Below are 26,474 nucleotides of genomic sequence, written 5' to 3' on the forward strand. Positions count from 1 at the left end.
ACTGCATTTGAACAGGGCCTCCGTGAGGCCACACCTGGAATACTGTGTTCAGTTTTGGTCTCCGAATCTGAGGAAGGACGTCCTTGATATTGAGGGAGTACAGCGCAAGTTCACCAGCATGATTCCCGGGATGGCAGGACTGACATATGAGGACAGACTGGATGAACTGTGCTGGTATCCACTGGAGTTTAGCAGAATGAGAGGAGACCAGAAGAGACATGAAAAATTACGACGAAATTGGACAGCTTAGAGGCTGGAAGAATGTTCTCGCTGCTGGGGAGTTCGAGACCAAGGATCACAGTCTAAGAGTAAGGGGTAAGCCATTTAGAAACCGAGATGAAGAGAAACGTCTTCACTCAGAGAGTGGATAACCTCTGAAATTTTCCACTGCAGAAAGTCGTTGTGGCCAGTTCATTAGATATATTCAAAAGGGAGTTAGATATTGCCCTTACGGCTAAAGGGATGAAGGGGTATAAAGAGGAAGCAGGAAAGGGGTACTGAGGTTGAACGATCAGCCATGATGTTATTGAATGGTAGTGCAGGCTCGAAGGACCGAATGGCATATTCCTGCACCTAATTTCTATGTTTCTATGGTGATGCGTGTATATTTTTGGTTATTGTGTGTGCGTGTGTCTGTGTATCTCTCTGTATGTCTGTCTCTGTGTATGTCCAACTGTCTGTGGAAATCATCACCATGAATTTGGTACGTCCTGGAACTTTTTAAAAAACTTGGGGAAAATAATACAGTTGTGAACGTTGGTATCGGTTTTGGTTCAGTGGCTCCATTCTCGACTGAATCAGGAGGTTGTGTGTGGAAGTCCCACTCCTGAGACTTGAACCCATAATCTTGGCTGACACTCAAATGCAGTACTTGGGGAATGTTGCGTTCTTGAAGCTGTTGACCATCAGCTGAAATTTTAAATTGAAGCTCCATCTGCACCCTCGGGTGGATGTGCAAGTTCCCCGCGCCTTAGTCGAAAAATAATAGGAGAGTTGCGCCCGTGTCAATATAACGAAAAATGTTTGTAAATGCTCCCTGAAATCCGATATGTCTGGAGCTGAAGCCCAGATTTTCGCAGAGGCAGAGTCCAACCTCTGACAGGATCAGGGCCAGGATGGCCGAGTGGGAAAAGCGTTAGACTTAAAATCTAATGGGTTTATACCCGCGTGGGTTCGAACCCCACTCCTGGTAATTCCTTAATTAAAGAGATATTTTTCCCATCCTGCTCAGCGATACCCGATTTTCATCTGCTGAATCTCTAGTTTTCTGTAACAATGTGACACTCTGAGCAGATAATGAAATGAAATTGTGACATGTCTCTGCCGCTCTCTCTCTTTCGAGAGCTGTGCATGTGTTTGTGTGTTTGAGTCTTTGTCTCTCTCTGACCCACTCTGTCTGTCGCTGTCTCTCAATCTGTCTCTTTCTCACGGTGTCTGGTACTGTTGCAATGGGATTCTCTCAGACTCTCTGTCTGACTGTCTCTCTCTTTCCCATTATCTCTGTCTGTCCATGTCTTTGCCTGTCTCTGTTAGTCCCTGTCTCTAACCTGATAGATATTTCCATTATTTTCTGTGTTGTCTCTATGTCTCTCTCTCTCTATCTGTCTTTCTCTCTATCTGTCGCCCTCTTTTTCTCTCTCTTTGTCCCTGTCCTTTTCTCTGTCATTCCATCACTATTTGCCCCCCTCTCATTTTGGAGCACGCAAATACATCTCTGTGTATGTATGTGTTTGAGTCTTTTTCTCATTCAGTCTGATCCTCCCTTTCAGTGTCAAACTTTCTGTCTCTCTTTGTCTCTATCTCACTGTCTGTCTCTCCCTGTTTCCCTGTTTGTCTCTGGTTCTGAATCTGTCTGTCTCTTTCTCACGGTGTCCAGTTCTGTTCGAAAGGGATTCATTCAGTCTCTCTGTCTGACTGTCTCACTCTTTCTCATCATCTCTGTCTGTCTATGTTTCTGCCGATCTCTTTCTCTTTGCCTGTCGCTGGTCGTTGCTACCTCTAACTTGCTGAGCATTTCCATCATTTTCTGTTTATATCTGTCTCTCTCTCTATCTGTCTCTCTCCTTGTCCCTTTCTTTCTCTCACTCTTTCCCTCTCTCTCTTTATAGATCACACACACACATCTCTGTATATGTAGGTGTTTGAGTCTTTTTCTCACTGTGTCTGCCTCACTTTTCAGTCTCACCCTTTCTGTCTCGCGTTGTCTCTCTCTCTCGCTGTCTGTCTATCCCTGTTTGTCGGTTTGTCTCTGTCGATCAATGTGTCTGTCGACTTCTGTTCATAGCTCGATTACTGCTCTAACGAAACCCGTACCCTCGTCCGTATAGTGGTGATTATCCCCGCTTGTTATGTGGGAGAAGCGGGTTCCATTTCCCGACGTCGCAGCAGTTTTTTCAAAATGTCGAATTTTCCTTCTGTTTCTTGGTTTCGATTTTATTAAAAAGTTCCAGAGCAATATAGAACAGTAAAAATACAGCAAGAGGAGATTGCCTCTTCCAGGTTTTTATGCAAACGGAGACTTTTTCAGGATTCTGTTGCCGTGTGCTGCACAGAGATGGACGACTGAGTTTTTTCTGAGTAACATTTAAAGTGCCAGAGACGCAGTAATTGTGGTCGAGTGGTTAAAGCGATGGACTAGAAATATTTTGGGTTTTCTGCGCTGAGGTTCGAATCCTGCCGACTACAATTCTCAGCACTTTTCTTTACAATTTAACCAGGTTTTGGCAAAACTGATCTTGAGATAGATGGAATAACGTCCCATACCTTTCAACACTGACATTTTTTTCACATTTCTATTAGTCTGCAATATTCACGATACATACGGATAGAAAAATGCAAAAATCAGCCAAAGTAGTGACTCAGCCTGTCTATCCCTCGATATGTCTAAGTCATCTGTGCATGTCCGTTGGTGCCTGTATATTTTTGGTTATGTGTGTGTGTGTGTGAGTGTGTGTGTGTGTGTCTGTGTCTGTCTATCAGTATATATGTCTCTGTGTATGTGCAACTGTCTGTGGAAATCATCACCATGAATTTGGTATGTCCTGGAACTTTTTCAAAAGACTTGGAGAAAATAATACGTTTGCGAACTTTTGCATTGGCTGTGGTTCAGTGGCAGCATTCTCGACGGACAAATGCAAAGGCCAGCCAAAGCAGCGACAGTGACCCTGCCTGTCTATCCGTCTATTTGTCTAAGGCACTCTGTGTACATCTTGATCTGGGTGTCATGCTACATCTTTCATTGAAAGTGGGCATGCAAGCGCAACAGGCGGTGAAGAAGGCAAATGGCACGTTCGCCTTCATAGCTAGGTGCTTTGAATTTAGGAGCAGGAAAGTCTTCCTGCAGTTGTACAGGGCCTTGGTGAAGCCACACGTTAAATATTTTGTTAGTTTTGGTCTCCAAATCTGAGGAAGGACGTCCTTGCTATTGATGGAGAACAGCGAAGATTCACCAGCTTGATTCCAGGGATAGCAGGACTGACATATGAGGATAGACTGGATCAGCTCTGCTCGTATCCATTGGAGTTTAGAAGAATGAGAGGTGATCTGATAGAAACATATAAAATTCTGACGAGATTGGACAAGTGAGAGGCAGGAAGAATGTTTCTGTTGCTGGGGAGTTCGAGAACCAGGGGTCACAGTCTAAGAATAAGGGGTAAGCCATTGAGGACCAAGATGAGGAGAAAGAGCTTAATTCAGAGAGTGGTTAACCTGTGGAATTATCTACCGCAGAAAGTTGTTGAAGCCAGTTCATTAGATATATTGAAGAGGGAGTCAGATATGGCCCTTACAGCTCAAGGGATATGGAGGGAAAGGAGGATATAGGTACTGAGGTTGAATGATCTGCCATGATCTTATTGAATGGTGGTGCAGGCTCGAAGGGCCAACGGCCTACTCCTGCAACTAATTTCTATGTTTCTATGTTGATGCGTGTATATTTTTGGTTATTTTATGTGTGTGTGTGTCTGTCTATGTCTATCTGTATGTATGTCTCTGTGTCTGTGCAACTGTCTATGGAAATCATCACCAAGAATTTGGTATGTCCTGGAACTTTTTAAAAAACTTGGGGAAAATAATACGCTTGTGATCTTTGGTATCGGCTTTGTTTCAGTGGCTCCATTCAAAAGGTCGTGTGTGTAAGTCCCTCTCCTGAGACTTGAGCGCATCATCTTGGCTGACACTCAAATGCAGTACTTCGGGAATTTTGCATTGTTGAGGCTGTTGACCATCGGATGAAATGTAAAATTGAAGCTCCGCCTGCACCCTCGGATGTATGTGAAAGGTCCCAGAGCATTACTAGAAAAAGAATAGGAGAGTTGCCCTCGTGTCAATATCACTAAAAATGTTCGAATATCCTCGATGAAACCCTCTGTGTGTGTGTGTCTGTGGGGGTGGCGCTGAAGCCCAAATTCTGACAGAGACAAAGCCCGTTTCTGCCAGGCCCAGGATGGCTGAGTGGTTAATGTGTTGGACTTAAAATCCAATGGAATTATAACTGCGCGGGTTCGAACCCCACAACTATTTGCCTCCCTCTCTTTATGGAGCACACAAACACATCTCTGTATATGTACGTGTATGAGTCATTCTGTTATTCAGTCTGACCTTCCATCTCAGTCTCAAAGTCTCTGTTTCTCTTTGTCTCTATCTCACAGTCTGTCTCTCCCCGTTTCCCTGTTTCTCAACTTATCTGCCTCTTTCTCACGATGTCCAGTTCTGTTCCAATGGGATTCTCTCAGTCTTTCTGTCTGACTGTCGCTCTCATTCCCAACCTCTCTGTCTGTCCATGTCTCTACCTGTCTCTCTCTTTGCCTGTCTCTGTTAGTTCCTGTCTCTAACCTGCTGAGTATTTTCATCATTTTCTGTTTATATCTCTGCCTATCTCTCGATCTGTCACTCACTCTTTCTCTGTCTCTCTCTTTGTCACTGTCTTTGTCACTGTCTTTCTCTCACTCTTTCCCTCTCTCTCTTTAAAGAGCACATACACACGCATCTCTGTATATGTGTGTGTTTGAGTCTTTTTCTCACTCAGTCTGCCTCTCCTTCTCAGTCTCATACTTTCTGTCTCACTTTGTCTCTATCTCGCTGTCTGTCTCTCCCTGTTTGTCGGTTTGTCTCTGTCTCTCAATGTGCCTGTCGACTTCTCATGTTGTCCAGTTCTGTTCACAGCTCGATTCCTGCTCTGACAAAACAAATGACCGTCAGTTCCTCGTTAGTGTCGTAGTAAGTATCCCTTCCTGTCACTCGTGAGTTCGGGGTTCAATGCCCTGATGAAGGTGGAGCTTTTTCAAAATGTTGAATATTGCTTCAAATGTCCTGGAACTTTATGAAAAGACTTGGGGAAAGTAATACGGATGTGAGATTTGGTTCAGTGGCAGCATTCTCGGCTGAATCAGGAGGTTGTGTGTGTCAGTCCTTCCCCTGAGACTTGAGCATTTAATCTTGGCTGACACTCAAATACAGTACTTGGGCAATTTTGCATTGTTGAAGCTGTTGACTTTCGGATGAAATGTTAAATTGAAGCTCCGTCTGCACCCTTGGGTGGATGTGAAAGTTCCCAGAGCATTACTCGAAAAAGAATAGGAGAGTTGCCCCTGTGTCAATATTGCTGTAAATATTTGAAAATGCTCATTGAAAACCTCTGTCTGTGAGAGTGGAGCTGCAGCCCATATTCTCACAGAGACAAAATCCGAATACTGACAAAACCAGGATGGCCGAGTGGTTTAGGCGTTGGACGTAAAATCCAATGGGTGTGTAGCTGTGTGGGTTCGATACCCCACTCTTGGTAAATCTTTAAATTGAAACCGATTTCCTCCCATTCTGCTCAGTAATACGCAAATGTATTCTGTTGAATCTGTACATGTCGATGACTTTATAACATTCTCAACTGACAAAGAAATGGGATTATGCAATGTTTCTGTGCCTCTCACTCTCTGTTTTAAGAGAGCTCTTCATGTGTTTGTGTTTGAGTCTGACTCACTCTGTCTGAGGAATTACGAGCTGAATTTAGGGAGCCTGGAGCTAAATTAACAAATAGGACCTCAAAGGTAGCAATTGCAGGATAGCTGCCACTGACACCTGCTCGTCAGAGTAGGAATCGCAGGATAGCTCAGATGAATGTGTGGTGCAGAATGGAGTGATTCAATTTCCTGGGACATTGGAAACGGTTCAGGGGGAGCTGGGACCAGTGCAAACCAGACGCTCTGCACCTGGGCAGAACCAATGTCCACAGGGGAGAGTTTGCTTGTGTTGTTGGGGAGGGGTTAAACGAATATGGCAGTGGGATGGGAACCTATGCAGGGAGACAGAGGGAAGTATAATGGATGCTGAAAAGTAAAGGTGGAGGGCAGAGAAACCCAAGGCAAAAATCAAAAAGGGCCAAATTGAAGCCAAATTATAAAGAGACAAGGTTTGGTAAGATAACAAGCCTGAAGGCACTGTGCCTCAATGCGAGGAGTATTCGTAATAAGGTGGACAAATTAACTGCACAGGCAGCAATTAATGAATATGATGTAATTTGCATCACGGAGAAATGGCTCCAGGGTGACGAAGGCTGGGAACGCAACATCCAGGGATATTCACCAATCAGGAAGGATAGACAGAAAGGAAAAGCAGGTGGGGTGGCATTGCTGGTTGAAGAGTAAATTAACGCAATAGTAAGGAAGGACATTCGCGTGGATTCTGCGGAATATCAAAGGGAAGAAAACGCTAGTGGGAGTTGTGTATCACCAAACAATAGTAGTGAGTTTGGGGACAGCATCAAACAAGAAAGCAGGGATGTGTGCAATATAGGTACAGAAGTTTATTGGGCGACTTTAATCTACATATAGTTTGGACTAACCACACTGGTAGCAATACTGTGGAGGAGGATTTGCTGGAGTGTATACGGGATGTTTTACTTGACCAATATGTTGAGGAACCATCTGGAGGGCTGGCCATCCTAGACTGGTTGATGTGTAATGAGAAAGCATTAATTAGCAATCTTGTTGTGCGAGGCCCCTTGGGGAAGAGTAACCATAATAAGGTAGAATTCTTTGTTAAGGTGGAGAGTGAAACAATTAATTCTGAGACTGCGGTCCTGAACTTAAGGAAAGGTAACTTCGATGGTATGAGACATGAATTGGCTAGAATAGACTGGGAAATGATGCTTAAAAGGGTTGAGGCCGATAGGCAATGGAAAACATTTAAAATCACATGGATGAACTTCAACAATTGGAAATCCCTGTCTGGAGTAAAAAAATAAAACGGGCAAGGTGGCTCAACCGTGGCTAACAAGGGAAATAAAGAATAGTGTTAAATCCAAGGAAGAGGCATATAAATTGGTCATAAAAAGCATCAACCTGAGGACGGGGAGAAATTGAGAATTCAGCAGAGGAGGACAAAGCGTTTAATTCGGAGGGGGAAAATAGAGTATGAGAGGAAGCTTGCTGGGAACATAAAAACTTCTATAGATATGTGAAGAGAAAAAGATTAGTGAAGGCAAACGTAGGTCCCTTGCAGTCAGATTCAGGTGAATTTATAATGGGGAAAAAAGAAACGGTCGACCAGTTGAACAAATATTTTGGCTCTGCATTCACGAAGGAAGACACGCATAACCTTCTGGAAATAGTACGTGACCGAGGGGCTAGTGAGAAGCAGGAACTGAAGGAAATCCTTATTTGTGGGAAATTATGTTCGGAAAATTGGTGGGACTAAAGGTCGATAAATGCCCTGGGCCTGATGGTCTGCATCCCAGAATACTTAAGGAAGTGGCCCTAAAAATAGTGGATGCATTGGTGATCATTTTCTAACAGTCCATCAAGTCTAGATCAGTTCGTATGGACTGGAGGGTAGCGAATGTAACACCACATTTTGAAAAAGGAGGGAGAGAGAAAACACGTAATTATAGACCAGTTAGCCTGAATATCAGTGGTGGGGAAAGTGTTGGAATCAATTATTAAAGATGAAACAGCAGCACATTTGGAAAGCACTATCAGGATCGGTCCAAATCAGCATGGATTTATGAAAGGGAAATCATGCTTGACAAATCTTTTAGAATTTTGTGAGGATGTAACGAGTCGAGCGGACAGGGGAGAACCAGTGGATGTGGTGCAGTGGGACTTACAAAAGACTTTTGACAAGGTCCCACACAAGAGGTTGATATGCAAAATTAAAGCACATGGCATTGGAGGTAATGTATTGATGTGGATAGAGAACTGGTTGGCAGAGTCGGGATAAACGGTTCCTTTTCACAATGGCAGGCAGTGACTAGTTGGGTGCCGCAGGGCTCAGTGCTGGGACCCCAGTAATTTACAATATACATCAATGAATTAGATGAAAGAATTGTGCATAATATTTCCAATTTTGCAGATGACATTCTGCTGGATGGCGGTGTGATATGTGCGGAGTATGCTAAGAGGGTTCAGAGTGACTTGGACAGGTTCGGTGAGTGGGCAATTGCGTGGCAGATTTCTGTAATAACGATAAATGTGAGGTTATGCACTTTGGTGGCAAAAACACGAAGGCAGAATATTATCTGAATGGCGACAGATTCGGAAAAGAGGAAGTGCAACGAGATCCGGGTGTCATGGTACATCAGTCATTGAAGATTGGCATGCAGGTGCAGCAGACAGAAAGAAGGCAAATAGCATGTTGGCCCAATATCCTTGGGGATTTGAATATAGCAGCAGGGCGGTCTTGCCGCAGCTGTACAGGGCCTTGGTGAGGCCTCACCTGGAAAACTGTATTCAGTTTAGTTCTAATCTGAGGAAGGACGTTCTTGCTATTGAGGGAGTGCAGCGAAGGTTCACCAGACTGATTTCCGGGATGGCAGGACTGACATATGAGGAGAGATTGGATCGACTGCGTCTGTATTTACTGGAGTTTAGTAGAATGAGAGGGGACCTCAGAAACTTAAAATTCTGCATGGACTGGGCAAGTTGAATGCAGGAAGAACGTTCCCGATGTTGGGGAAGTCCAGAACAAGTGGTCACAGTCTAAGGACAAGGGATAAGCCATTTAGGACCGAGATGAGGAGAAACTTCTTCACTCAGAGAGTTGTTACCTGTGGAATTCTCTTCCACAGAACGTTGTTGATGCCAGTTCATCAGATATATTCAAGCGGGAGTTGGATATGGCCCTTGAGGTAAAGGGATCAAGGAGTATGGAGCGAAAGCAGCAAAGGGGTACTGAGGTGAATGATCAGCCATTATCTTATTGAATGTTGGTGCAGGCTCGAAGGGGCGAATGGCCTATTCCTGCAACCTTTTTTCTATGTTTCTATGTTTCATGGTGCATGCATCTAATGGCCCAGTGTGCTGTGCCATTTCTTTCAACTGGGTGCTATTTATTGAAACTTTAACTCGCCCGCTTTGTATCTGATCCATATTGTGTCTCACCTGACCAATCATCCATCTACCATAGGCATGACATGTGTCTATTTTCCTGTCCTCGGCATCGTCCTCTCAATTCCTGCTTATTTTGCTCTTTAATTGTTCGTGCATGGCCTTCCAATACGGATACACCCTCTAGCATTTTTTTTGGATCTTTTAGATCCTAACTCTGAAGATTCTATCCCAATCCTGGCCTGTTTCCTGATTAGTACCTCCGTTGTTCCCCTCAAACTATCTACACGTGTCTGGATCGCCTGTATATCTGGTGCATTTACTAGAAATGTCCCTGTAAAGTTAATACGTCATTCGCTGTAAATCTCCTCTGTCTTCCTTCTTTGTGTCTCAGCTTCTTGTGTTACTCTCTTCCTCCTGATGTGTCACTAGCTATTCTCAGGATTGTGTCTAGCAATCGTATTTACAACGCTTTAGTCTTGTGGCTAATTTTTTCTGGCAGGTATAGGGCTGATTCATTTATACTCACAGGTAACATTTCATGCTGCACATTGTCAAATAACAACATTACTTCTGTTCCAGGTTTAACTACCAGGCAATTTCCCAAGTTTAATTCCCCTGGTTTACAATATTCAGGTAACATTTTTTACACACTTATCTTATGGCTTCAAGACAAACGCTCCTGATACTTAGATGTCGCCCTCTAGAGGCTGATTTACGTAGTTGTTGTACCCTCCGCTGTGGTTAAATGCTTCTGGGCAACCTCGGGGCAGCCTTGTAGCGTGTCCTTGTACAATCTGAAGGATGGTGATGATCACGTTTATATTCCGTTGATAAAACACATCCTGGATATTCCAGGTTTTAGTTAGAGTCTTACCATTTCCATTTCAACCGGATTTTCCTTTCACTAGCCACTGTATTGGTTCTGCAATTGCTGTGGTAAGGCACAAAATTCCTGCAATAGCTAAAGAACCCCAGTACCTTACAAACCCCTCAGGTTGGTTTTGATCGGGGCATAATCCTAATGTTCTCCTTCCTGTCATTGGACATGGTCCGAGTTCCTTGGGATATTTCATGTCCCAGGTACTGTACCACAGCTTGTCCGATTTTTGCCTTTTTGGGATTTACTTTAAATCCTGCTTTCCGTTATCTTAAATGATTTTTCCATAACTGGAACAGAGTCTAGCACGGAGGCTTTGATTGTTGCTTTCCGTTATCTCAAATGTTCCAGTTTCAAAGCCTTTATGTCTCACTTTCTGTGGTTCTTCAATCACTGTATCTTAAGTCACAAGTTCAACTTATATTTTCCTTTGTTCTAAACTGCTAAAGCCTGCCGTTTTAACATTTAATTTTTTTCAAAATTCCTTTTAACTTTCGCAGATAGCTCCCCACTTGCCCAGGAGTTTGACCTGATCCCTGAAGGTATTTCTATATTGTTTTCAAACATTATAGTTTTATTTTTTTTTAATGAGATCAGATTTAACTTTTTATGTTAAATGTATTTCATTTTGTTGTGTATTTTCTTAAACAGTGGTACTTGAAATATTCACAACAAAATTAACTATTCACTGCTCCCATCCTGATTTCTGCTCCCCTTTTGTAGTATTTGTATTTTTTGTTGGATTATGAAATGTCAAATATGGTAATACTGTTTTTTAATCGGACTTATCATTTATGCTTTGTAGTGATTCATAGATCACAGAATTCAAAGTACTTGTTTTATAATTACGTGCCAAACTTCTGTTTTAGAAGATGAACATCAAAAACTCTAATCTTTTGCGTTGTAACTTCAATTTTGTGATACAGTATCTCATAAATTTAATCTTTTTGAGCTTCAGCGTCTGACGCAGTATGTTTACTTTTATTAAAAGTCTTTCCAAACCCAAGATTTTCCAATACAACCAAAATGTTTATCAAGGAGAATCACCAGAAATATCTCAAAATCCCAACTCAAATATGCCAATCTTTTATTTAAAAATCTTTTTACTGAGCTCGAAGCTTTCGTATCATGATTTTACAAAAAGAAATATGGGGGCGTACTTCCCAAGCACGCAGCCTTGAGACACCCATGCAGGATTCTTTTTTAAGGCATTACAATTTACCTTCTCCATTCTTTATCTCGTTCCTAGACTAAATGTATTGTCTTTCAAACAAATGTAATCAATGATTACATGTTTTCTTTTGACAAATGAGCGTGTCGAAATTTTTTTTTTAAACCATCGGGACCACACATTTTTTATCTTTTGCTCAACAAACCTATCCTTTGTGCATTTCCTAGCTCCATAACATATCATCTGAATAAATCCACACCTGGGTTTCTAAATTAAAATGTAATTCAATTCTAGGTTCACACTTTCTTAAAACTTCCTTCATACAGGACAACACTGCAAAGGGTTAAAACAAATTAACTCTGTCTGAAAAAGTGGTTGGGGCCATAACAACAGATAGCTCTACCACTTTCTGAAGCAGGCTTTCAGACACATGAAAAATTCATTAACTCCCAACTCAAATATTCCGAAGTCCAAAATCACACAAGCACTTTCATTCAAAGACAGACAATCCCAAAAATCTCTCTTCATTCAACAAAGATTATTGTTTGGCCGGCTCTATTTTTGTATCCATACTTCACTTAAGAAAGTCATAATAGTTTTTGTTGTGGACTTCGGGAAAATATCTACTAAGCGAGCCTTCTGGCCCCCAATCATTACTTTTTTTCCTCAGGTCCTAATCATAACCCTATTAGTGGGGGATACAAATTTGGGCCAAATTCCTCTGTCCATTCCCTTCTGTCATCTATATCTATTTTTATACTTACATCCTGTGGTCTTTTGTCACTTTCTCTTTCCATCTCACCTTCGGGTATCTTTCTATTCATCTTTTCGGCTTTTAAAATGATCTTTTTCCCTTCATCATATCCTGCCTTAGCCATCTTCATGAGCTTTTCAGATTTATCTCTCAGAAACTATTCTGGTAGTTTATACCTCAGCCGTCCAAGGGCCTTGGCAGATTCCTTTGCCATTTCATACATTGGGGCTTTTTCCCCAGTTCCTCTTTTACCATCTTTACTTAAGCAGAACTTTTTAAACCAAGGCTTTTTACCTAGTGCTGTTTTTCCGCTTTTACTTATGTGGGACTATTTACACTGAAGCTCTTTTCCTGTATACGTACTTTTTGTACCAAAACTTACAGTCTTTATTTACAGTGTCCTGACGCGCCCCTCAACTGGATTTACTGGCTGCATGATCTCTACCTCAGATTCGTTGGATCTCTCGTTACTTTGCGAGGAGAATTTCTCAAGGTAATTCTCTACTCACTTGTTATTCGGTTGGTTTGGCTTTTTGAGTCTAATCTGCCCGTCCAGTAGATCCTGCTGACTGCGCCACGTTGTTAGAGTTAACTTCAAACCATACTCGGAGTCCATTTGCCTTAAAGTAAATGCAGTTTTTATTAATAAAAGATACAAGCTGCCAGTTGAGCTATCCTTGAATGAATGCTCAGAGAAACTGCCAGAGACATCTTATTTTATACAGTTTCAGATTATAGTCTTACTTAATTATGCAAGTTACAATTAATATGTGCTGATTGATTAATACATGATTATCTGGTAGGTTGCTTCCTCCAATCAGGCCTCTATATGTTTAATTAGTAATTCAGGATACATGTTGTTATGATTCTTTTTACTTAACTTGTATCTTATGACAGAATTCAAATTCTATGTTATCTGTGTCTGTGCCCAGCTCCCAAGGCCTTTGCTCTATGAATTGGAACATCTGCTCCTCTGTGGAAGGCATCCCACACATGCTTCTCACAATCTGAAAAACAGGCTGTGGGATCCATTTTAAAAATCTGTTAACTCCATTTTAAAACATCACAATTATTATTATTAATTGGAATTACGATTTGTCATCTGCCCTTTCAGTCTATTATGGGATATCTTATCGAAGGCCTTTGGAAATCTAGATAAATTACATCTACTACATTACGTTAGTTTACGCTATCTGTTACTTCTTCGAAAAATTCAAATAATTTGGTCAATTCAAGACTTTCCCTTTTATAATCCATGCTGACTATTCATTTTTGGATTCTAGTTGTTCTTCCACTTTCTCCTTTAGTAGGGAATCCATTATTTATCCTCCCAACGACGTTAAGTTAACTGGACTATAGTTCCTCAGACACGTTCTACCTCACTTCTTAAAAATTGGTATTACATTAGGTATCTGCCAATCCTCTGGCACTGCACTTTATTCTAGCGAAATAATGAATATGTTTATTAATGCCTCTGCTATCTCTTCCCTCGATGTAATTTGTCCGAAGCCGGCATTTTATCCATTTTCGGTTTGATTAGTTTATATAATATTTTACTCTTGTTATTTTAAATGCAGTTATTTCATTTCTAATATCATCCAATATCATGTCCACATGTGTTGACTCCCTGATAAATACTGATGCAAAGTAGTTGTTTAATATTTCTTCCTATCTCTGTCTGTGGACAACATTGTGAGCCACGTACCTTGGTATGTATTGTGGATGTCCTCCACGCAATCTTTATCCCTATCGTTGGGCAGGAGCATTGTCTCATTCTCAGCCTCTCCTCAGTTCTCGCCACACGACACCCAATCAGCCACGGACTTTCCTGAACCTGCGCTTTTCTGTGGGATGTGACTGTTTTCTGGATTAAATCACTCCTCCTGTGTGTTTCAGAGTGTGTCGAACTCGCACTCCAGCCCAATTACCCTGAGCCAGAGCGAATAAAGAATACACATTTATTGCAGATGTGGGAATGTGGGACAGATTTGATGTCCACAAACTCACACACACTACAGTCTCGTCTCATTGCCTACCCTGCCATCTTTAGTTATTTTTTATAAATTTATTTGCTTATTACACACTGAATTAATTTAATTACTTAGTTTTTATTCAATGGTTATTTATAATTATATTAATTAATTAGTAATTATAGTTAAATTATTAATTTAATAAAGTATTGTTATTGCTCCCAGGTCTTAGTGTGGACCAAGCTTCGAGAAAAAAGGTAATACTCTCCAAACGTTCATCAACCTGCTGTATTTTGGAGGCCAAAGCAGCACCTCCTTCAACCACTGTTCCCATTCAAACTCTCACCAAATTCCGTTTAATATCACTGTGCAGAACACACTGTGCATCAGCAGTTAGTGTTTAGTTTTATATCTTTGGAGCCACACACAAGTTACAAGTGCTGTCTCAGCTCCATGCCCATTGCTCGCAGTAATTAGCACATATTTAAGACTAACACTTACAGCTGACTGATAGTTAACTACCACTAACAGGCAGTTTCTGCTAACTTCTGTATTTAAAGTTCTAAGTTCAATTCAAAACGTTAATCGAAATGTCCCTTTTTACAGCTAATACTCAGCCAGACTCACCACGGACTTACCACTGAATCTCACTTTCTCTACGTTCCCAAGTTTTAAACTCTCTTTGTGCACTCCGTTTAAGATCATGATGTGGTGATAGAGTAAGCTCTGACATGCTTTGCTGGGCCGAAAGGGTCGGGGTGGGGAAGGTCGCTCTGTAAATTTGCAGTCCACAGGCAGATGGGCTGCTAACTCCCAGCACCCCCAGGGAAACCTCAGGGGAACAGCGTCAGACCAGTTTGCAGCCGCGAGCACCGACTGGCCTATTTCTCTGCTGCAGACATTAAGTAACTGTATGTAAAGTAATGTGTGAAGGAGAAGGGATGTCTGAAATGCAATTTTGGGTCAACCACAGACCAGGGCATGGTCAGAAGGGCAGGTCTGTGATGTCACAATACTCAGGCACAGTGTCATGTGAGTTTCCCTGCTTTATTACATCACACATACTGCAATACCGAGCAACAAAGCTCGTTACCACCCTCCCTGAACACTGCATATTATGGGCTATGTTTAGCAAGGAGATTTTACAGAGAGTGAGGAGGAGCTGAGTTTAATGTGTGTTGAGTGTGTGCGGGGAACACTTCATCCTGCAGCTCACCGCATTGTTCAGGCAAACTTACAAAGGAATGTTATAGTTGTGAATTTCACTGGAATATACTTCGTCTGCAGGAGGCCCGTTAATCCCAAAGGTAGATTATCTGAAACAAGGATACGTCGCTATCACCGGGCGCTGGGGCTGCTCAGGTTAAACCCCACTGGGAGAAAAACACAAGGAGCCTGCAAAAGGATGAAAGAACTGACCTTTGAGCCTTTGAAACCTTGCCTCCCTGGCTGTTGTTTGGTCCCAGGCCATTTCCCCCCAGCTTTCCCTGGGAGTGCTGGGGACTGAGCGGCCCTTCCGCCCGTGGACTGAAAAGTAACAGAGCCACCTTCTCCGTGCCGCTCCCTTTGGGTAAACACATCTGACACGAGCCTGGCGGTCGGGAGCTTTATAAACCCGTCCGAGACCGCAGCAGACGTCTTAGCGGGGATAAAACCTGCAGGAGTCCAACGGGGCTGATCTCCGTGGACTTCCCCACCTCTACCATTTTTGTGAGTCGCTGAATCCGCGCAGTGAAAGATCAAAACATGCCTCACTCTGTGTATATCACAGAGATGAGCGGATTGGGCAGAACACCCGCCCAAAACATTGTGTGATTCTTATAATTTAATGCATTTAACAATTACAGTAAAGGGATATTTCACCACATTCTTCAACTCCTCTCTGAATTTCGTCTGGGTCACGGCATAAGTACATGTGTTGGTGCAGCAACTCAGGAGCTGAAGCATTAATCCCATTTCCTGTACATATCTAGGTAGAGATACAGGAATAACGTTTAACGAATACAATCGTTCAACCACAGAATACAACAGAAACACTGCCCATAAGATGATAAAATTGCCGGATATAACAAACAGTAATATGATGGATTTCCTTCGCTTCACCATCTCTGGGTCACTGGGACTCTCCCCACTGCTGTGGGCCCTGAGTCTCCTGCGGGCTCTGCTCGACACTAAAACGTGTCTGACAGTTAAAGTATTGAGCAGAAGGATCAGAACAAATGGAATAAACGGTGTTATAATATAATGAAGGAATTCAATTACTGCCCATGATACTGACTCATAGACTTCCAATCGAACAAAACAAAACCAGGGACTATTGGAAATATTATACATACCTCCATACATAAAGTACCAGAAAGTGTTCTTTACACAGAACAGCGCACTCACTGTTCCCACAGCCACAATCGCCGTTTTCTCGGTGCAGTATTTGGTTTTGAGCTTCTGACAACAAATGGCTATACATCGATCAAAGGTAAAAGCAACTGTGAACCAGACGGAACAGTCCGTGACTGCGTAAAGCAGGATGGCATGGATATTACAAACATTAACCTTCCACATGAACACAAACACGGTTGAATAACGAATAGCAATCTGCCTGAATATCAGGTCGAGGATAACGACCAGTAGATCCGCCGCTGCCATTGCCACCAGGTAACGGGTGACACACTTGGAGAGACCGCACCTTCCTTGAGACAGGATCATTATCGTCACTAAGTTCACTGTAAGAAAGAGAAAAAGAGGGAATTTATATTTCAGATTGAGAGCAACAACAGCTGTCTCAAAGTATTATGTGTGAAATGAGTCAGGATTATATGAACCAGCCATTGGGACTTGTGGTATTTGGGTCAGGACTGATGAAATCATCGGATGAGACGTGTGCTGTTTGGGACAGGACTGATTACACCAGCGGATGGGATGTGTGGTGTTTGGCACAGTTATTGAAAGAACCACTATATGGGACGTGTGGGTGTTGGCTCTGGACTGAATGTGCCAGTGTATGGGATGTTTGGGTGTTGTGACAGGGAGTGAATGAAGCGGTGGATGTGATGTGTGGGTGCTGGGTCATGACTGAAAGAATTAATGTATTGGACTTTTGCCAGGTGTATAAAGCTCCGAATGAGACTCTGATATCACGCCATATCCAAGTCAGAGGGAGCAATAATTCAGCACAATAAGCCGCGAATTTGTGAACAGCCTGCGACCATTGAGGGGAATAGAGTCATTTTCCAGGGATGGGAATGTAGTATGGGGACAGCGAGGGGGATGAAATCTGTGTCCAGGGAGGAGAATGTAATTGGGGGCCAAGGGAGGGAATGCAGTCTGTGGCCAAGGAAAGGAATGGAGTCTGTGACAGGGAGGGGAATGGAGTATGTGGCCAAGGAGAGGAATCGATTCTTTGTCCACGAAGGGGAATCGAATCTGTGTACAGTGAGGGGAATGGAGTCTGTGGCCAAGTTGGGGAATGAAATCTGTGGCTGAGAGGGGAATGCAGTCTTTGGCGAGGTTACTGCGGTTGTGTCGTAAGCTGAAGAAGATGACTTGAAATGTATTATGTGTCGAAATCAGAACCTTTCCAACCATTGTTTTGAAAGTACACTTTGTAACTGGCTTAAGCTGACTTTCCACGAATATTGCAAATAATCTTTAAAGAAGGGACTGTCGCTTTACGAACGTGTCTGTTTACAGCTGGAACTGTGTCAACCAACTGCCTTTCACCTGGTGTGAGTAAATTACAGACTTCCAGTTGACAGAGAGAGTTTGAGACTTGAAATATCAAAATATTTCACAATATAGTGCTCCATGTTGAATAGTTGCTACCGTGCGGCCCACCCCGAGCTCTCCTGAACTGTGGCTGAATAAGGGAAATAAATCAATTCAAACACAACTGAATAAACATTTTACTGGAAGACGTATTGCAGTTTTAACCCTGTCCTGATCATCTGGAATTAGTGATTGTGAGGCAGAGCGGGAGGCGGTGGAAATTACGACAACTGTCTAAAGCTGAATCATTAGTGAATAATGTCTCATATCTCAGTGTATTTGTGAAGGATCTCTCAACGCTGATTTCCACAGATCAGTGTCATTAACAATAACCAGTGGACCTTAAAACACTTGTTGCCGCTGAACACATATTTATTATCCAACACTGGGCATCAGTGCAGAAAGCTGATTGCAAGCTGTTCAATAATATAATCGTTCACTAACATATCTGTGTCAATAAAATCAAATTTCTCTCAAATCCTGTAAACCACTATCACTGGAAGCAAGTTGTGGAAACAACATACTGTTCATTGAACTGGGAGCAGCGAATTAACAAACGATCAAACATTACATGACAGAAACTTCTTTGCATTGCCAGACAAAGAACAAGAGGGTTAAATTGAATACAATTAATAAGTAGAACTAAAGGACAAGGACAGCAAATACAGAGAAACATGGGTTACATAAATTATTGCAGATGAAGGACTCACCAGGAACACCAACAGCAGCGAGGAGCGGGTAATAAATACGTTCTACATCCAAAAGTGCCCACAGGATCCAAAGCTGAGTTGGAATCTCCCAGAACATGACTTGACTTTCTGTGAGCTCCAATGAGCGCTGTTCGTTTTAAACAACAACTTCAGTCAAACATTGCTGTATAGACTGAAAACAAATACCTATTTATAGCCTGAGGGAACTCTCCAGTGAGACAATTAAACTGCATACTGAAGGATATTAATCACAGTCACTGAATAAACAAGTTGTCCGAACCTTTTCTTTGCATCACTTTCAATTGCAAAATATCTTAAAAGCAACGTGGCTTTCAGATCAAAAAACTTTATCCAAAACCAAGCACTATTGGTAAAAGCAGAAATAGTTAACTCCACAGAATCACAGCATGCATGTGAAGGGAGCAGCTTCATTTAGGGAGTTTCTATTATTACTGAGATGTAAAATAGCTCTGTAATTTCAGATTTTCAATTCACTTCTCGGGGTAACACAAGTGAAATAAAACAAATGGAAGGATAGAGGCAGGCTAAGTAAATGTCAGTAACATACACGGGGACTGACAGTACAGTTCAAATTAAGGATACATGGGGACTGATAATACAGTGGTTAGTAAGGGTACATGGGGCAGATAATATATTGGTCAATAATGGTACATGAGGACTGATAATACAATTGTCAGTAAGGGTACATGGGGACTGATAATACAGTGGTTAGTAAGGGTACATGGGGACTGATAATACAATCGTCAGTAAGCGTACATGGTGACTGTTAATATAATTGTGAGTAAGGATACATGGGGACAGATAATACAGTGGTCAGTAAGGGGACATGGTGCAGATAATATATTGGTCAGTAACGGTTCATGGGGACAGATAATACAGTGGTCAGTCAGGGCACATGGGGACAGATAACATATTGGTCAGTAAGGATACGCGTGTGCTATTATTACAATGGTCATTAAGGATTCATGGCGACCGATGCCATACTGACAGTCACACGCCATCAAATCGTTTATTTTCCTCAGAGCAGGGAATGTAGAGACTGGAGGTGAGGAATAGAGATGAAAGGAGCAGAGAGGTGAGGAGAGGCGAAGAGAGAGGACAGGAGGTGGGAGGGAAGTAGACGAGAGGAGATGAGTGTGGAGGAGAGGAGAGGAGGGGAATAGGAGAGCAGAGGTGAGGAGAGGAGATGCGTGGAGTGGAGAAGACAGCAGAGCAGAGTAGATGATAGGAGGTGAGAGGAGAGGTGGGAGAAGGAAAGAATGAAGATGAGCAGGAAGGGGAGGAGAGGTTAGTGGAGGATAGGATAGATGAAAGGGGAAGTAGAGAGGCGAGCAGAGGAGAGCAGAGCAGAGATGAGTAGAGGAAAGCAGAGGAGAGTTGAAGAGAAGATAGGAGAGCGGAAGAGAGGAGAGGAGGGGAAAGGAGATGATAGTGTAGGGGAGATGGATGGAGAGGAGAGTGGAATAGAGGTGAGGAGAAGGTAGGGGAGAGGAGAGGGATGCGAGGAAAGGAGAGGCGAGGGGAGTGGAGATGAGATTGTAGGGTAGAGGGGTGGAGAGGAGAGTGGAGTAGAGGTGGGGAGAAGGTAGGCGACAGAAGAGAGATGAGAGTAGCGGGGAGAGGAGGAGAGGAGCGTAGGAGAGAAGGGAGGAATGGAGAGAAGTGGAGAGGTGAGAGATGATGAGAGAGAAGGAGAGTAGAGCAGAGGAGAGGGGAAGGGCAGTGGGAGAGCAGAGGAGAGACCAACAGTGGAGAGGAGAGGAAGAGAGTGGGGAGAGCAGGGGCGAGAAGAGATGAGAAGGGAGGGGAGGAGAGGGGAGAAGAGAGGGGAAGCGGAGAGGAGAGTGAAGGAGAGAAGAGCTGTGGAGATTCGAGCAATGGAGAGGAGAATAGAGGAGATGAGAGGATAGGAGAGAAAAGATGAAAGCAGAGTGGAGAGAGGAGGTAGTAGATTAGAGGAGAGGAGAGGAGAAGAGAGGGGACAAGGGAGGAGTTTAGAAGCGAGGGCAGGAGAGGATAGAAGAGTGGGTAACGGAGAGGGGAGTAGAGGTGAGTGGAGAAGAGGGGAGTGAGTTAGGGGAGAGAAGAGAAGAGAGAAGACAGTGCATGAGAGGAGGAGGTGAAAAGAGGGTAGAGGAAAGGAGGGCAGAGGGGAGGAGAGTGTAGGAGGGGGAGGAGAGAAGTGGAGAAGAGAGGACTAGACAGGGTACAGGAGAGCAGAGGGAAGGAGAGGAGCGGGAAGGAGAGGAGAGGAGAGAACATCAGAGGAAACAAGTGAGGAGAGGAGTTAAAATGAAAGGGGAGAATAGGTGAGGAGGAGAGGAGAGGGGTGAGGAGCGGAGGGGAGAATTTAGGGGAGAGGAGTCGCGATGATTGGAGTGGAGACGAGTGGAGAGGAGAGAGGAGAGTGGACAGAGAAGCGACCTGAAAACAGGAGAGAGGAGAGGATAGGTGAGGATAGGGGTGGATCGGGGAAGACAGGAGATGAGAGAGCAGAGGAGATGAGAGGAGAATGGAGGAGAGGGAAGGGGAGGAGAATTGTGTAGGGGAGAGGGGAGAATGGAGTAGAGGCGTGGAATAGGTAGGCAAGAGGGGAGAAAATGAGGCACAAGAGAGTTGAGGAGAACAGCTGAAAGGGAAGGAGAGTTGCGGAGAGTGGAGAGGAGAGAGGAGAGGAGACAGGAGAGAACGGGAAGACAGGTGAGAAGAGAAGTGGAGAGGAGAGAGGAGGAGATGGGAGAAGGGATGAGCCGAGTGGAGAGGATGGGGGAGGAGAGGGGAGAGGAGAGATGATGAAAGGATAAGGAGGTGAGCAAAGGGGAGAGGAGAAGAGTGTGAAGGAGAGGAGAGGCGAGAGGAGGAGAGTAGTGGAGAGGGGAGGAAAAGAGAGACGAGGGGAGGAGAGGGGAGAAGAAAGCTGAGCAGGGGAGAGTTGTGGAACGGATAGTGGATGTTATGAGAGGAGAGGAGAGGAAAGCGGAGTGAAGAGGGTAGGGAATTAGAGGGGAGGACTGGGGAGAGGAGAGGGTAGAGGCGAGGGTGGGAGAGGAGAATAGAGTAGAGGAGGGTAGATGGTAGAGGAGAGGAGAGAGGTGCGCAGAGGAGAGACGTGAGGAGAGAGGAGAGGAGATGGAGGGTGAGGAGGGGAGCTGTTGTGGTAAAAAAGAGGCTTCTCTCGCTCGGGATGGACCAACTGATATAGTTAACCGACACCTCGCCCAGCTTCCCACTGTATGACGAACACGGAAGTAAACAAACGAAACCTCAGGTTTACCAGTTTTATTACGAGCAATGAACGGGAAGGTTCAGTCTTGGAACCTCCGAAGTAGAAGAATTTTTAAGCATAATGTATACAGGTGTTGGAGAGGAGCTATCCTCCTCCAAAATCATCGAAAGGTCTATTGCTATCAGCGAAGTTACAGTGATTTGTCGACTCTTATCAGACGGGCTCTGAGTGGTACATGAAACTGCCCATCTCTCATCATTGTTTTATTGTATTTTGCCCTCTACCCCAGTCTATCCGACGCTTAGTGTGGTTGTTCTGGCTTATTTATCTCTTCATCAGCGACTTTGAAACAAAACTGCTGACTTTGGCTGTTTCAGTGTTACTAAGGTTAAGCTACAATATAATGCGTATAAGTGTGTTATACCGATATAAGCAAGTGTTACATACATCGACAATTGATAAGTTCACTACGTTCGGCATAATTCTGACCCCCTTTCTATAACCTTACTATTTATCCTTTACAATTCCCCCCTAATGGCCCAGGCTATTTGCCCCAGATAGGCAATTTCGCAATTAATTCCACATGGGTGAGCTTCCAGGGGTGTCCTTTCACTTGGGTATGGCTACTTCCCGAGTTCATGGATCTACCTGTTGGCTTTCCCATCAAGGTTATACTATGTAAGTCCTTTTTGCAGGACTGTCTGTTTTCCCTTTCTTCAATGTTTTAACTATAGTACGGGCTAGGGCCTACCTCTTACGTCGGTTACAGCTTTTTAAAGGATATCAAGGTGAGCCCCCTTGCACGACAACCAATACATTGAGTCCAGCTTCGTTCGTGTATAAGTCCTTTGTAGCCAACATTTTCTCGGTGTTCGAATTATGCCACGCCTGCGTTTTCTGCTGTTTCATCTATCTTCCCTCCACTTGGGGTCTTCACTGTTCTGCCGAAATTCTGCCCCGCCTGGAGTATCCTTTATGTTGTCGAATGGTGTTTGTTTCTCTTTCAATTCGAGTATCGGTTTTCCTTGTGGCCCGATGGTCTTCGCATAACCTCCTCAGGCAATGTCCATCATTGTCCCATCGATCATTCCTCCTTTAGCTCAGGGGTTATAATAAACCCATTTATATCTGTCTCATCAAGTGGAGTAAAGCAGAAGTCAATATCCATAATGGTGCATGAGGTTTTCCTTCATTCATTTCAGTTGCCGTGGTGCTCACACATCAATCTCCATATCCTCGTACTACAGCGATAATTTAGTAATCCTGTGTTAGTGGGGGTGATACTCAAGGTGCACCCGTCCACTTGGTTATATCCACAGTCATCTTTTCTCATTCGTAGTGGATCTCGACATAAAGCAACTTGGTTATTTTTATAACAATCTACATATGCTGAGACTCTTAGTACTGTTGTTCTCTTCAATTAAATTTCTGGTTTTTCATCGTACCGCACGCGAGTTTGATTCCTTATTTCTCCTACATTGTTTGGTATAGAGGATCTCCTGTTGTCATATCATACTGTCGTATAGATAATACAAAATCTATTTAAATGTCTGGTAACACAGCTGGCCTTTGAAACCCAAGCATGACTGTTTCTCTGCACCTCGCAGGCATGAGTCATGTTTTTGTCTAAGGTCCAGTTGGTAAATATATCGAATGTTATCCAATCCGGCACATTTCTATTCTGAAGCTACTCTATGTTATGTTGTATTCCATTGAGCAACCATGCTCCATATCCTGCACGTACTAGTTCTGTCTGTATGGGTTTACTTAAGTTGCGTTATGCTCTATTCATTTATAGTTCTGGTGTGGTCTCGCAATGTGTGGGCCACTGTAATAATTCGCTTTCTGCGCCATTACCCAGCTGTACCTGTATCTTTTCATTATCCTTATCCCTTTCCAGCAATCCCTGTCAGGTTAATGTTAAGGCGTTAACTCAATCATCTAGCGTGTGCAGGTCTATCGTTTCGCAACTCCCGCCACATACACGTATCCCGCCGTGTATTCTGCAGTGTATCCTGCCACGTATCCTGCCGTGTATCCTGCCTCGTGCCATTTCTAGTATCCCTCTTTTTCCCCTATCCCGTCTTTTTTTACCTGACCCTCTTTCCACATTAAACTTCATGGTTTTGGATTCAGCGCCTTTAAGTGCTCGAAGGATCAGGTTTCTATACAGGCTTATACTGTTTAACCCGCAGATGATTGGGTAGCTTTATTGTTTAATTTTAGGAATACAGTAATTATTCGCTGACGTACCCTGAAGTGTATCTTATCCTTGGTCTGCCTTATCAATTTCTCTTTTGCCCCAGTGTTCACAGTTGGACGCGTTTGTGGCGCTGAGGGTGTGATGGTCGAGGGCCTGGTAGCGCTCACTGTTGCTAAAGTAGTGGATGGGGCCGTGTTGGTGGGTCTATCTCTGGAGATATCCCTCCACCCCCATTCATAGATGTTCATGAAATCTGCACCCCATTCCCCTGTTGCAATATGTTTGTCCCTCCTGATTAAAAACACACCGCGGTCTTATTCCCACTAATTATGGTTCTATATTATTGGCTCATCCCCAATGTTGTTTCGTTTCCTTGTAACATTGTTTTATGTCCGTTATTTAACTCTACTGTTGCTCCGTCCGACACCATCAGTGTTTTTGATGTTTTATTAAACTAATGTCGTCCAAGTCCCTGTAATACAGGCCTTGCCATCCCTCAGTCTGTTGTCCCTGATATGAGGCTGCGTTACTCCACGTTATTTCCATGAGCTCTCGAGTCCTGCAAAAAGCAATATTTTCCGGTCGTCACTGGTTAGTTAGTGACCATGCTTTTTTAACTTGGTCCAGTGTTTCCACTTGCCGATACTCCTTATAAGTACCATAACGTAGTATGATTACCTGATAGAGACCGATCCATTTGGATGCGATCTCGAACCTCTCTGGGGTAATCTCTTGACTGCATATTTGGGGTGTTTGGAACTTCTGTTTCTTAGTGTCGTTCTCTAAATCCTTGATTTGCTGATCTCTAAACTTTTACTCTATATTATAACTAAACAGTATGTTTTCCCCCTGTTGCTGGATAATGGTCCAATAAAATCTACCAGCAAATTTTCCCAGAGTCCCTTCGGTCGGGGCTAATGTCCCATTCTGACCTTTACTTTCCCCACTGGGTTTTATTTTGTGCATATCACGCACCTTCTGCAGAGGTCCTCTATATCTCTAAATATTCCCTTCCACCACCAGCATCTGGACATCGAGCTTATCATGTTGGTTCTACCTGTATGCACATACCCATGGTATAAATTTAATAGGCTCCCCTGGATGCATTCCGGGGCCACCACATTCGCATCTTTTCTCCATATCCCGTCGGTCCCTTGTTTGGCCCATCTTTGCTTCCATCCCTCCTGTTCCTGCGGATTGGCCTCTCCCTGTACCTCAAGCATATTTACTTCCTCAGGCCTGATTTTACATGCTCTGCCTTGGGCTTCCCCGGTCAGTGTACCTGCCACTCGCTTGGTTGCTTCATCTGTCCATGCATTCCCCTGTTCATACTGATAATTCTTTTTTACATGTGCTTTAATCTTTATTATCGCACACTCCTGGGGTAGGTGGGAGGCTTCCATTAGATGTTTATCAATGTCCTCATGTTTAATCGGTCCTCCTCCTGAGGGCGTGTATCCCCGTCTGCTCCAGGCTATCATATAATCATGCACTAATCCGAAAGCGTTTCGACTGTCTGTATAGACGTTTACTCATTTTCCCCTAGCCAGCCTCAGAGCCTCAGTGAGAACCACTAATTCAACCACTTGAGCTGATAGATTCTCTTCTAACCGTCCTTCCCCTTTGGCCTGACCGCTGCGATCTACCACGGCCCATCCTGTCTGTGGTGTCCCATTGATATAGCGCCAAAACCTATCTACATATAGATCCATGTCTGCCTCCTCAAGCGGGGTTTTATTTGCCTGACTACTTCTCTCATCTTCTTCTGTTGTGCTACACTGATGCTCCTCTCCCTCTGTATTTTATTATTGTTACCGTCCCGTTGGGTGGGTGGGGGGGGGGTGGCGGGAGAGGAGGGAGGAGAGCATTATTTACCACCTCGCCATTTGTGCATCGAATACCTTTTTAGCCTTCCAGTGTTAAGTAATTCTACTAAGGTACGCTGGGTTTGTAGAATAATGCATCCTGGCATTATTATTGGTTCGTTAACTCTGATGGCCCAAGCAGCACAGTCGAGGGCATCAACGCAACTGGACAGTCCTGCAGCTACAGGTTGCGGTTTATCTGAGAAATATGGCACTGGGCTATGCCTTTCGCCATGTAATTGAATCACTACCGCGTTATAATGATGGTTAATATGGTAGGAAGAGACGTAAAAGGGCCTATTCTGGTCTGGTAGTCCCAGGGCTGGAGCACTTGTGAGAGTTTGTTTTAACCGCACACATGCAGTTTCTTGATCTAGATCCCAGTTTAGTGGCTCTTAGGAGGGTTCCCATCCTTTGACCTGTTTCTGTATAGGTTCGGCCACCTTGGCATATTCGGGAATAACATTTCTGCAGTAGTTTAATAGCCCTAGTATCTGCCTGACCCCTTTCACGGTTCCTGGTCTGGGGATTGATTGAATTGCTTCCTTACTGTCCTCGGGCATCTGTCTCTTCCCTTACGATATTATGTATCCCA

At 43.6% G+C, this 26,474-nt stretch overlaps 2 non-coding genes across 2 annotated transcripts; both read left to right on the top strand.

Moving 5' to 3' along the window:
* Nucleotides 1-1,109: 1,109 nt before the first annotated feature.
* On the top strand, nucleotides 1,110-1,192 carry trnal-uaa (transfer RNA leucine (anticodon UAA)). Its single transcript has one exon. It is a non-coding gene; the product is annotated as a tRNA-Leu (tRNA).
* A 4,506-nt stretch (nucleotides 1,193-5,698) lies between these two features.
* Nucleotides 5,699-5,782, top strand: trnal-uaa (transfer RNA leucine (anticodon UAA)). Its single transcript has one exon. It is a non-coding gene; the product is annotated as a tRNA-Leu (tRNA).
* Nucleotides 5,783-26,474: the final 20,692 nt, after the last annotated feature.

This window comes from Pristiophorus japonicus, unplaced genomic scaffold (genome assembly GCF_044704955.1).
Source record: "Pristiophorus japonicus isolate sPriJap1 unplaced genomic scaffold, sPriJap1.hap1 HAP1_SCAFFOLD_251, whole genome shotgun sequence".
NCBI classification, from domain to species: Eukaryota; Metazoa; Chordata; class Chondrichthyes; family Pristiophoridae; genus Pristiophorus; species Pristiophorus japonicus.